The sequence below is a fragment of the Maniola hyperantus genome, chromosome 1 (assembly GCF_902806685.2).
Source record: "Maniola hyperantus chromosome 1, iAphHyp1.2, whole genome shotgun sequence".
Lineage (NCBI taxonomy): Eukaryota > Metazoa > Arthropoda > Insecta > Lepidoptera > Nymphalidae > Maniola > Maniola hyperantus.
The window spans coordinates 3717106-3730375 of NC_048536.1; the positions used below are offsets into that span (position 1 = coordinate 3717106).

The following is a 13270-nucleotide window of genomic DNA, read 5'->3' on the forward strand; positions in this document are numbered from 1 at the left end:
ACAGATGATCACCGACAGATCATTGTCAAGTAAGGTTGCAATTTGCATAGGCAATAAAATTATTATGTGTTGCCCGCTCAGTTGCCTGCAATCCGCCCGGTGCTGCCGCTAGAGTTGCTCAATTTGCATATTATAGACAATAAAATTATTGCTGTTGAATGAACAAACTCTTTATTAATAATTTCGACTGTTTTTTAACGTCAATGTATAAACCGTTTACCACTTACGAACAAACTAGTTAAATCGAAAACAATGGCATCGCTTTCTGTCAACGTTTAATTAAGTTAATAGATATAGCTTACAAAAGACTATTTATACAGATCAAAGCAAAAATATAGGTATTTACCCTTACCCCTATTGTATTATTTTATATTTACCCTCTGTAATAATATGGGTACAATTTGAAATAAATAACATTATTATTCTTATTAATTGATATCATGGACATTAAATAAAAATAAAAGGAAATTAAATAAAGAAAATGAAGAATGCGTTCAAACTTAGTTTAAAACCATAATAATAACGTGTAGTCAAAATGAATTATGTATGTAATTCGTTGTAACTATTAGTAATGAGTGTGATTGTTTGGTGTATTCTTTTATTAACTTTACGCATATTTAATAAAACTTTTACTTTTTGTGTTTATTACTATTTGAATAAGAACTTACATAATTATTACATCTTATAAACATGGATAGTATAATATGCTTATCCATACTAATTTTATAAATGTGATAAGTGGGTCTGTACAGAGATAGCTTACATCCCGGGGAAGGACATAGGCTACTTTCTATCCCAGAAAATAAACAAGTTCCCACGGTATTTTTATAAAACCTAAATCCGTCGTAGGCATCATCTAGTTAGTAATAAAATATAAGTTATGCATTTAGGCTAGATAAAAGTGGCATTGTAGCACAATTGCAGTATTTTCCTACAATTTTGGAAAAAAATTGCACTGGCCACACCAATTTGTAAGACCATAGACAAAAATATTTTTGTTGATATTTGAAAACTGTGAAAACTAATCTGCACTGGATGTAAGGCTTTTGCAAGCCCGTGCAAGTTGATGACATGACTCATGAGCTGATCACGATCACGCATAATGTAGGTACTTACATAAACCAAAGGGTCACTAAATACGTTACATACATAGTTCGTTAGTTACAGCCATGAAAATGCATGAAACGTATTTTGACTACTGGCAACTGTTTGAAGGTTTGTTAACTTTTAATCGCTACAAAAATGGCCGTGTATAAAAATCACAGAATAAATACCCAATAGAAATGTATAGTTAAGTCGATTCATTTCAGAGTAAGGTACCTAGGTATAGTACGCAAAAGGTAGCATGTAGCAACTATACCTATTAACTGTTTTCTTAGGGTTCCGTACTTCAAAAGGAAAAAGTAACCTTTATAGGATCACTTCGTTGTCTGTCTAGAAACCTATGGGATACTTCCCGTTGACCTAGAATAATGAAATTTGACAGGTTGCCTCAGGTTTTCTAGCACACATAAGGGGGGAAATCCGAACACCGTGAACTTGTGGTTACAACCATTGACTTATTGAACAAACAAAATGGCACCGACTCAGTGGTGTTTTAGCACCAATGCAACCTCAGTGACGTCTGGATTTCAAAACGATTTCAAACGGGTCGTTCATTAGTATCTAAGGGGTGGCGCTGATTTATTTGGTTCCCAAAACCGTGAAAAATTTTGTTCGTTTGACCTTAACTTGTCATCGATGGGTTATATCACAAAAATATTAAATTTATGTAGTCCACGCGGATGAAGTCGCGGGCATAAGTTTTTACATAGAAGCCGCTGCGAATCAAATCAACTCAACTCTTTAGGTAGGCGTTGCGCCGTATTTTGAACATTCTACCCTACCAACATAATTAGGTATCTCCCCAGACTGGAGTGTGGGAATTTGACAATGTGATAATACCCACATTATTTAAGTAGATATCAAATTCTCAGACCGAGTCCGAGGGAAGGATTTTACCGTGATTTGTTATGCGTCTGTCTGGCTGGACACGGAGGGCACACGAGCGGAACCGGCAGCGCTCCGCTGCGCCGCGCTGGTTTCAACTTCAAGGATTTTTATCCTTGGCTGGTTTTATAAAATTACTAGCTGATGCCCCCGACTTTGTTTGCATGGATTTAGGTTTTTTAAAATCCTGTGGGAACTCCTCCAGGTCTTGTACCCATACAAAAAATCACGTCAATCCGTTTCTCCATTGCGATGTGATTAAAGGACAAATCAATAAATCAACAAACAAACACTTTCACATTATAATAAGGGTACTGATAATAAGGGTAGTGAAAATAAGGGTAGTGATAATAAGGGTATATGATTAGTTGATGCACGCGACTTCCTCCGCGTGGATTTAGGTTTTTAAATATCCCGTCTGAACTTTTTGATTTTCCGTGATAAAAAGTAAAAATAACGTCGATCTGTTGCTCAGTCTATACTATGTAGGTTACCTACCTACCTACCTATTCGGAGACTCAGTTGCGACGTGATTAAAGGACAAACCAATAAACAGACATACTTTCGCATTACCTATTATAGATATCTAATATATGAAATTGGGTATGGACATATTTTTGCAGAAATACCTACCTGGAATAACGGGAGGAGAAATAGGTAATATTATACCAGGCATCCAGAGTATGAGGTACAGAATTAGGTAATACAAACAACTGTAATATTATTAGGTTATTTAATAAGTAGGTCCTTACTTAACATTTCAAGGTTTGTTAATTGTTACAAGTTACAATATTGTTACAGGTGTATTAGCTAACTTCACTTATGATTCAACAATCAATTCACTATGGCCCAATAAGACACTCAGCAAAAGCGCAAAGATTTCAAGAGAATCTGAACTGACCTATGTAGGCCACTGGGTCGTTGACGAAACTGTACTTACTGCGTGGTGTTTGCAAAAAAATTATATATTAATATTTTCACCACCGAAGATGTTATAAAATATTGCATCCCAGACAGTCTGGGGGAAAATACTGCCTTTTGAGTCTTGATGGATTGCCGATAATCATCAGAACCAACAGGGCAGCTCCACGCTCTACTCGGTTCTGGAGCGAGCTTGGATGGCTGGAGGACTTCGGCGGGGAGGGGCGATGCACCCACAACAGACGAAACCAGCCCAGAGTGAAGAAGAAGAAAGAAGGGCAGCTCCAATCAAGTCCAATCCAGGTGTTAAGAATCTATGTAAATAGCTATATTTGTTATGGAGATAAAATATAATATATTTTAAAAAAACGTTTGGCGCAATGAATAAGTTTCAATCAAGTTGCCCGAAAAGGCACGGAATAGGAAGCCTTTGCCCAATCTTGGGACAATGTGGCTAATTCCTTTGTACACAATCTCTAAATTAAACTAAAATGGCACGTCTAAATCTATTGCTATCCCCTTCATAATGTTGCTCGCGGAAAAGGATAGCACTAGATTTAGACCTGTTAATTTAGTTTAACTCAGAGACAGTGTACAAGAGAATCGGCCCCAGTATGGACATAATAATAGTTTTCTTGCATCAGTGTTTTTTTTTTAAATTTAATATTTGCCAACATTTTAGAAGGTCAAAACTAGATAGCAATGTAAAAAGGTTTGGTAAGGTAAATATCACTAAAAAGATCTGGCCGTTAGGGAATGCTAAGTACCTTTGCCTAGTTAGTATCTAGTTTGTGTGCATTCATACACTAACTTGTCGCCCTTGGTTAGTTCGGATCAACTCTTTTAGGCTTGGACTGACAGAAATCGATGCGAGCGATGGCGACGCGTGAGTTTTAACAAAAAACCGGCCAAGTGCGAATCATCGCGCACCGAGGGTTCGCTACTACAAATTTATTTTTCGACATTTTGCACGATAAATCAAAAACTATTTATGCATAAAAATAAATAAAAATCTGTTTTAGAATTTACAGGTAAAGCCTACCAAATTTCATGATTCTATAGGTCAACGGGAAGTATACCTTATAGGTTTTCTTGACAGACACGACGGACAGACAGAAACAAAGTGATCCTATATGGGTTCCTTTTTCCTTTTGAGGTACAGAACCCAAAAATTAGCTGGTGTTCACGATTCATCCACCCGCAATATTTAATTGAAAGAGCTATCCAACGGACGATCCCCACACCATAAGATAGACGAGAAAATAATTCGACCCCACTTTTTTCAAGAATTTTTTTTTAAAGATTTTGGTTTACCACTTCCACAGCTTGTACGTGTAAGTATGTAATAGGTATGTAGGTATAATATCCATGCCAAATTACAGCTTTCTGAGCTAATTACAGGTTCTGAGCTAAGTCGCGGACGGACGGGCAAACAAACGGACATAGCGAAACTATAACTATTCCTTGTTTACTACGGGACCCTAAAAAGATTAATCAATAAGGTAAGTAGGTACTTCGTTTGTTTGTCTGACACTTTTACCACTAGCAACTAATTCATTCGCTTGGTAATATTTCACTGTTTTTATTTTTCAAGAAAACCTGCCAAAATTAAGAATTACATGAAAAATAAGCTAGCACCAGGCTAGCATATAAATTGCACCAAATAGATAATAATGGCTCTTTATTGGCTATACATAATATTCATTGACGACGACAGGGGTACGGGCCTCGAGGCTCCTTACCCGGGTAGGGCGCGGGGTATTCATGTTAACCCAGGTGTTGGAATTTCACCGGCTAGGGCCCGCCATCTTGGCTTGGGGTCATTCAGAAGATAGGCGTTTAATGTATAAAGGCGATCATAGATGGCGCTGGTAGCTTTAAATATTAAGTTGTCAATAAAATTAAATAAAAAATATAAACCTATGTTTTTTATTGAAAAAAGTTGTCATTATTTTATATCTAATGTTGGTTAGGTTATTTACAAAGAAATTAAAAAAGAAAAAAGTAATAATTAGGTAAATAATTGAAATAAATTCTACATCGTGCTATTGGAGTTTTTTCATATTTGTACTATATATACGATAGTGATTGCTTAGTAAGTGTACTCGCTTCGGCAGTACATATACTAAAATTGGAACGATACAGAGAAGATTAGCATGGCCCCTGCGCAAGGATGACACGCAAAATCGTGAAGCGTTCCACATTTTTTGAGGAATTATTTGCAGTAAGCTACGTCACCAAATTTTTTTTCCTAAAGTTTTAACTTCACATAAACAACTTACGAGTTTTATCCAAAATAGGATCAGTGACAACTTTAGAGTTTGTGTAAATAGAGCTGACTAGGTTTAAAGTCAAGAAGTGCGTCACACAGCGGAACGCGATGTCATGCCAGTAGCCGTAGCGGGACTACTACGACTTACGGTTCCCTTGTATTGGCTTCGTTGCCATGAAAGCCAGATTGTCCTGATTTCGTTTTTATGTGTCTTCGTAAAATATTATACCTAGTCACATTACAACTAGGTACGAATTTTAGTCCCAAGTAGTTCATTGACAATAACTAGTTTGAGTGTAAACTAGGGGCCTAGCCACGCGTAGGGGTAAGAAGATAAGCGCATCACATTGCGGAGCGCGATGGTAGCAGCGGAAGTACCTACTAAGTATAATAGTTATACGCGCGATCTGCAGTATAAACAACCCTTCCGTATACTAGCAGCCGCGTTGCCATCGCGCGTAATATGCCCAAGGCTTTCACAAAGCCAAGCCGAGAGTCACGTAAACTTAATCAGTATTCAGTTGTTTCACAATATTTTTCCATACGCCACTAGCAATGAGGAAGCGGTTTTGATGAATCAAGTTATGACTTATCGAGAAGTATGTTAATACTTCCCTGTCGTTAGCAGAAGTTGGGTAGGTAAGTAAGTAGGTATCTTGAAATAAGCACGTACGCCAAGTCGATGTGAAATTTGGATGAAGCTAATCTTTATTAGAGCCCTAGGATATAGCTCAACGGTAAAAGGTAGCGGACTGAAAGCCGAAAGGTCACTGGTTCAAATCAAATCCCACCCGTTGCACTATTGTCGTACCTACTCCTAGCACAAGCTTTACGTTCAATTGAAGGGGAAAAGGGGGATATAAATGTGTATATGTGGGTAAGGGTTGCGTTTAGGTAAATTTAGGTATCTGCTACCTCAGCTCAGATCAAATTCAGATGGTTTCGCAATAATAAATTAATGTTACTTAGACCGTAAATTAAATGTCAGCATCTAGTTGAATTTCAAATTAGCTTCATATGCTCGAGAAAAATTTAAAGTTTTTCAAGAAAAAATCTTATCTTTTCCAATAATTAATTACCACATCCTACAAAACGTGTGAAAATGTTCAGATATTGATGATGATTGAGGCGAGACGTATCTACACATTTAGGTATGTATAGTCCGAGATATAGGATAGGTTGAGATGGCAATCGGGGTATGAGGCCGGGGACGCCCCGCACACCCGCACGTCACCCTCGCTCGCCCGCACCGAATTAGCGCGGGGGCTATGTGCGGGTATGAGGGACGTTTTCTCCCCGATTGCCATTTCGACCTGTCGCGTACCTACATTAGGTACCGCGTATGCGTGAAGCGGTGCTAGCCTAGTCAGTCTCTCCGTGGAATCCGGGGTTCAATCTCAGGCACCACCAACAACCCATCGCCGGCTCACTACTTAGCACGGGTCTCCTCTCAGAATGGGAAAGGGTTGACCATATTCTACCACGTTGGCCAAGTGCGGATTGGCACTTGGCAGGCTTCACATACATTTGAGAACATTTTGGAGAACTCTCAGGCATGCAGGATTCTTCACGATAATTTTCTTTCATCGTTAAAGCATACACATAACTCAAAAAAGTTAAAGGTGCATGCCCGGGATCGAATCCCGGATTTCCCCAACTGGGAAACCACCAGTAACGATGATATTATGTTACCAGTAGTATTGGTTTTATGGTAAAATAGGTACCTTATTAATTTGCAAAAAGGAAGATGATTATCTAATTTTTCACGATTTAAAATATCTATTTAGTAATTAATCTACGTGAACGTCATAAATTCGTTAACAACAAATATTGAGAAACCAAAGCCCAACATTTAGGGGCATTTACCTAAGTCCTAACTTGCTTGTTAATTAGTAATGCATGATGCGTCATGCTAAAACATATTTATCGAATACGGAAGTGTTCATGGACAATAGTAAACGTAAATAACAAACGTTGTGAATTTATTATCAGCACGTACCTACGTAAGTGTAGTGTGTGTGAAAAAATATAAAAATATAATATTGAAGTAACAACAATAACAGTAGAACATAATAAAATGTAGGTAGTTCTCAGGCAATGACCCCAATATAAACTGGGTCAAGAATTTACCAAAAGTGTTTGAATCGATCTAGGTTTTAGATAATAATATCGTATCGGACGAAAAGTCTCAATAGTCTTATTTTCGATCTATGTACTTACTATAAAAAAAACTAGAATTTCAGAGCTTGCAGGACTAGTAGAAGTTAGAACTTAGAACCCGCATCGTTCTAGCCACGTTCTGACTAGGTCTTAGAATAATAACGCTATGATCTGGCTATGGAGGCCGAAGTATCTTCAGTCTTTAGTTCTTTTAAAGCCTCGATAGCTCAACGGTTACAGGAGCAGACTGAAAACCGAAAGGTCACCGGTTCAAATCCCACCCGTTACACTATTGTCGTACCTACTCCTAGCACAAGCTTTACGCTTATTTGGAGAGGAAAAGGGAATGTTAGTCAGCAATTAACTTGGCTAATATTTTTTTATAAAAAAAAAAAGTCTGTATCATTCCAGCCACAGGTCAGGCTTATAATGACCAGCTGGCCATTTTATGACCAAGCAAAGAAAGGTCTCCAACTTCCAACTTTATACATACATAAGTAATATCTATAACCGTCCGTCTGTCAGAGCCATAATCACTTTCGAACTGAATTACTTTGTGAACCATTTACCTAAGACCTAAGTATAAGTTCGCGACAGGTTGAGATGGCAAGCGGGGTATGAGGTGCGGGGACGCCCCGCATACCCGCACGGCCCTGCGGGCGAGCGCAGGTGACGTGCGGGTGTGCGGGGCGGGGGGTTATCTGATATCTCCCCGATTGTCATCTCGACCTGTCGCGTACTAACACTGTAAATCATTTATCTAACTTATCACGTCGTCACCTCGGCCTACCACGCTGGCGTTGATGATTCTGGGCATTCCAGAAATAAGCCGACTTGGCCACAAGTCAGCTAGCAGCTAGCATACGCCACACATGACCTGTCTGTTATTATCTGTTATTAATGAATGATTATTCAAAAGTAGCACGGAAGTGAGAGTCACGTGTGTCAGAAAATTAGCATATCGCATATCGAGCGTATGATAATAGATGATTCAGTCAGTGTTATCAAAGCATAATGACGTGGCCCGAGCAAAGCAGGCGTGGTTATCATAACATCTTGGATTAGGAAAATTACAGTCTTTGCCCTTCTCTAATTTTATAATCTTGTAAAAATCTATAGATACATCCATACTAATATTATAAATGCGAAAGTGTGTATATCTATCTGTCTGCTTTTCACGGCCCATCCGTTCAACCGATTTTGACGAAATTTGGTACAGAGATAGCTTGCATCCCGGGGAAGGACATAGGCTTTTTACACCGGAAAATCAAAGCGTTCCCACCTAAATCCACGCGGACGAAGTTGCAAGTATCATCTAGTAATAATATAAAAGGATAACCTGACTGATTGACTGACATTATATTTATTTTAAAGTATGAATATAAAGTATCAATAATCCACACAGCTTACTAAAACCTGTAGGCTCTCTAATTCTCTACACAGCTCAGGTATGTACAAGTACTACCATACTATGTAGGTATGTACAGGTTTTGCATGTAAGTAGATAGGTATAAATAATTTTAATACATATTTAAAAATGCTCAACCGGCAGGATGGAACCTGCGTCTTACCTGGGTAGGTATCGCGCCCGACATCTAGGCCACGGCCTACTAATACCAAGAAAATATTGACACCATCAGCGAATGCTAGTAACAAACACGGATGGAGTTTTTATCGATTACAAGCCTATAGCTATAGCCACGGCCGAAGCCTCCCACCAGGATGAAAAAAATGCACACAACCCATGGATGATAATATTCAGTTCGTTGCATACCTACAAATGCTGCTGGAGAATTAAAAACATACAGTACTCTTGTAATGTATCTACACTGTGTGTTGTATGTACTTAGGTATATAACTAGTGAACACAAAGTAGTTCATAATATTCATATCACGCAAAAACTCATAAATTTCTCGTCAAATCATTCCACAAGACAACCCTCCACCTCCCATGGCCCCACCAACCTCTCGGTTATATGGGCCGAATCGCGGGAGGGCGCCCGTTCGGTACTTGCTCTTGGCATTTTCCCGGGGCGCCTTCTTGACTCCCTACAAATTATTTTGTCTCTTCCTTGTCCCTTATGCTCACTCTCCCCCCTTGGGGGCTAGACGTCACTAATACAGCTGTGATCTCCGCTGCTGCTCCTCCGTGGTGCCGACCTGGCACCTGTACGCTCCGAGCTGCTTCGCCTCTTATGCCAATGGTGCGCGAATTCCCGTAGCCGGTTGTAGTTCCCCGCCGATGAGACGAGGTCCATGTAGAAGACCGGCCCCGCTTCCCCGCGTACGATCCCATCCAACATCGTCACTCGCAAGTCCTCATAAAGGGGACACTCCCACAGCACATGGTGCCTCCAATGGGTGCATTCCACAGGACAATCAAGTATGGAAATACCTCACTATAATAAGAATAACATGACGTAAAATAAAGCGGAAGAGTTCTCTGTACTTGTATGATTCACGCCAAAGGAAAACGCCGCCGCGCGGAGCGCAAGAATTAATCTCCACTTTATAATGATCTCAGTCTTCACTACTATCGCTACTTATACTCTGTACCAAATTTCGTCGAAATCGGTTGAACGGTTGAGCCGTGAAAAGCCAGCAGACAGACAGACAGGCACACTTTTTACAATATTAAGTATGGATGTAGCTAAAAAAAAAAATCAGTAGGTAGGTACGTGCTTCTATATTTTATCTTCAAACGATTGATATAAATTAGAAAAAATAGGATATATTATGGTAGTTGCTAGTAGACATAGCGAAGGTATAGAAAATCGGTCAAGTGCGAGTCGGACTCGCACACGAAGGGTTCCATATTAATTACCATCGTGCAAGAAATAATACTTTTTAATTTTCATGGCGGCCATTTTGAAATTTTTATTATTTGTCTTATACTTACATACTTAGCGGCAAAAGAAATTCACGTTCTGTTAAATTTCAATTTTCAACTCTCTCCCTATCACGGTTCACGAGATACAGCCCGCTGACAGACAGACGGACGGACAGCAGAGGCTTCTAGTAATAGGATTGCACCCTTCGGGTCATCATCATCATCATGATCAACTCATTGCCGTATCACTACTGAGTCCGGGTCTCCTCTCAGAATGAGAAGGCCATAGTCCACCACGCTGGCCATGTGAGGATCAGCAGACTTCCCACACCTTTGAGAACATTATGGAGAACTCTCAGTATGCAGGTAACCAGCAAATGATATTTAATATCAACTTAGAAAAGTTAGAGGTGCGTGACCGGGAGCCAACCCCCGACCTCCTATACAGGAATACATATATACACATATACATACATATTCTCATAAATTCGCCGATTCCCGCTGTTCACAGTGAACACAGCCAACTTCCAAATAAATCTAAAATTCCTCTCTAATTGAAAGCGTAGTAGTTTTCCTTGAATATTTAGGCTCGACTTAATGTTGACGTGACCTTACTTCGGATGCAATAGGTAGGTACCTACTGTTGCACTGTACGAAATATTATACTTGTACCTAGAGTATACAGTACCCGTAGTACAAGATTTTACGTCTCACCAAACCAAACCAAATTCGAGTCGAAATACTTCCGCGTTACAGTAAAATGGACCTAAACAGCCTTGAATTGAAGTCAAATATACAATGCCACTGATTTTAATTTCGCAATGTTTCCGCTTGGAGCGCTGGCTGTAGAAGTGTAGACAAACTTGAGCTTTAAAACAAGGCGGTTAAGATCCAGTTTACTGTAACGAGGAAGTATTTCGACTCTTGAATTTGGTTTGGTTTGGTGAGACGTAAAATCTTGTACTACGGGTACAGACCTAGTGTGTCAAAGCAATGCAACTATGAGTTGCCCAATGTTCGTGTCATTTGATAGATTTCATTGGTTTCGATTTAATTAATATCGAATGCTTTGTTAGATTCGGCCAAGCGGTGATAGGTATACCTAGTTTGATTTCGTCAATATCACAAAGTCAATGAGGATAATATTTCTTCTGCCGATCACAGCAATTGAGATTGTAGCAATGATTGATGCAGCTTTTCCGGAATCGTCCTGCCAGACCATAATAAATCGATTGACTCCTCATTTATCAAAATCGGTTCAGTAGTTTAGGCACTGCGGTGGAACATACATTTAAATATAAACATACTTGCATACATAGAGTGCTAAAATCATACCTTTTGGATTTGCCTAGTGGTCGGTCATAAACAACGGTATCTACGAAAACGTAATCACCTTGATATGGAGCCGTCATATTTCGATGTCAAATTCGTACTACCAGAAAAAGCGCTACCCTCAATAGAGCTACCTACTAAATTCTATATCACCCGGTCAATTTCTGTGAACAGTCATTATACTCTGCCATTCATGTAAGATAAAAAACCGGCCAAGTGCGAGTCAGGCTCGCGTAACGAAGGTTCCGTACTACTTACAGTTGTACATTTTGCACGATAATTCAAAAACTATGGTACATAAAAATAAATAAAAATCTGTTTACGAATGCAAAGGCGAAGCCCTTTCATATGATACCCAACTTCATATATGTAGTTATCTTAAGTACGTCGAAAATTGAAAATACTAATTATTAGTTCATGACCACAATTTTTTTTTTGTGTGATGTAACCACAAATTCACGGTTTTCAGATTTCTCCCCTAATGTCTGTTCTGCTATAAGACCTACCTACCTACCAAATTTCATTATTCTAGGTCAACGGGAAGTACCCTGTAGGTTTCTTGACAGATAGACAGGCAACAAAGTGATCCTATAAGGGTTCCGTTTTTCCTTTTGAGGTACGGAACTCTAAAAAAATTCATTGCACAACATTACACAAATCTGAAAACAAAAAGTAGCTGTTAGCAAAATTTTCTATCAGTTGTAATAGGTACGGTGAACTTCTGTGTAATTTAATAAAAAATAAAAAAACGATTCCGACGAATTGAGAACCTCCTCCTTTTTTGAAGTTGGTTATAAAGATACCTACCAACCTATTTTCTGATCTGGCATTGGTCTGAAGCTTGTCTGAAGATATACCTCATACGGAATACATTAATTCTATTGACAGTGTAGACAAGTATTTACCAATAAATACTTTTTTTATTTTTCCCCCTGTATTACAAGCTCATATCATTAAGGCAAGTACATGTAATTTAATAAACATAATTAATGTGCATATATTATACCGAGTAAATTAATTAAAATTGTTAATTTATCGTGAAGTGATAAAGTATTTAATTTGGTAAGTAAAAACCTTCCTTAGCTCACACATTTCAATTTTTAAAAGCACATATAGGTACCCCAAAGTGCCTACCTAGGTAATAACAATTAGGTATTAGAAGCATAAATTAAGTAGGTAACTCTCCAAAAAGATCTTTTAAAATCTGTTGTCATTTTATATTATAAGTGTGGTTAGTCATATGAAACCAGCCGTTTTTAGGGTTCGTCCGTCCGTCCGTCTGTCAAGAAAGTGTATTTCCGGTTGACCTAGAATCATGAAATCTGGTAGGTAGGTAGGTCTTATAGCAGACATTAGAAAAAAACCTGAAAACCGTGAATTTGTGATTACACTGGTTACATAACACAAAAAAAATTAAATTGTGGTCATGAACTAATAATTAGTATTTTCAGTTATCAAAGTAAGGTAACTACATATATCAAGTGGGGTATCATTTGAAAGGGTTTCAACTGTGGATTCTAAAACAGATTTTATTTATTTTTATACGTTATTTTGATTTATCGTGCAAAATGTCGAAAAAATTCGACTGTACTACGGAACCCTCGGTGCGGGAGCCTGATTCGCACTTGGCCGGTTTTTTTTTGTAAGATTAGTTCTACTAACTAGGTAGCTAAGAAATAAAGTAAGTTCAAAAGTCAAACAGACTAAAGGAAAAACGTAGATAGCCTACCTAAGTAGGACTGTAGGACGCGGGCTGCAAAAAAATA

The 13270-nt window shown here is 38.6% G+C and overlaps 1 non-coding gene across 1 annotated transcript; it reads left to right on the forward strand.

Annotated features, from left to right (window-relative positions):
• The first annotated feature begins 5011 nt into the window (after positions 1-5011).
• Positions 5012-5118, forward strand: LOC117986970 (U6 spliceosomal RNA). Its single transcript, XR_004674241.1, has one exon. It is a non-coding gene; the product is annotated as a U6 spliceosomal RNA (small nuclear RNA).
• Positions 5119-13270: the final 8152 nt, after the last annotated feature.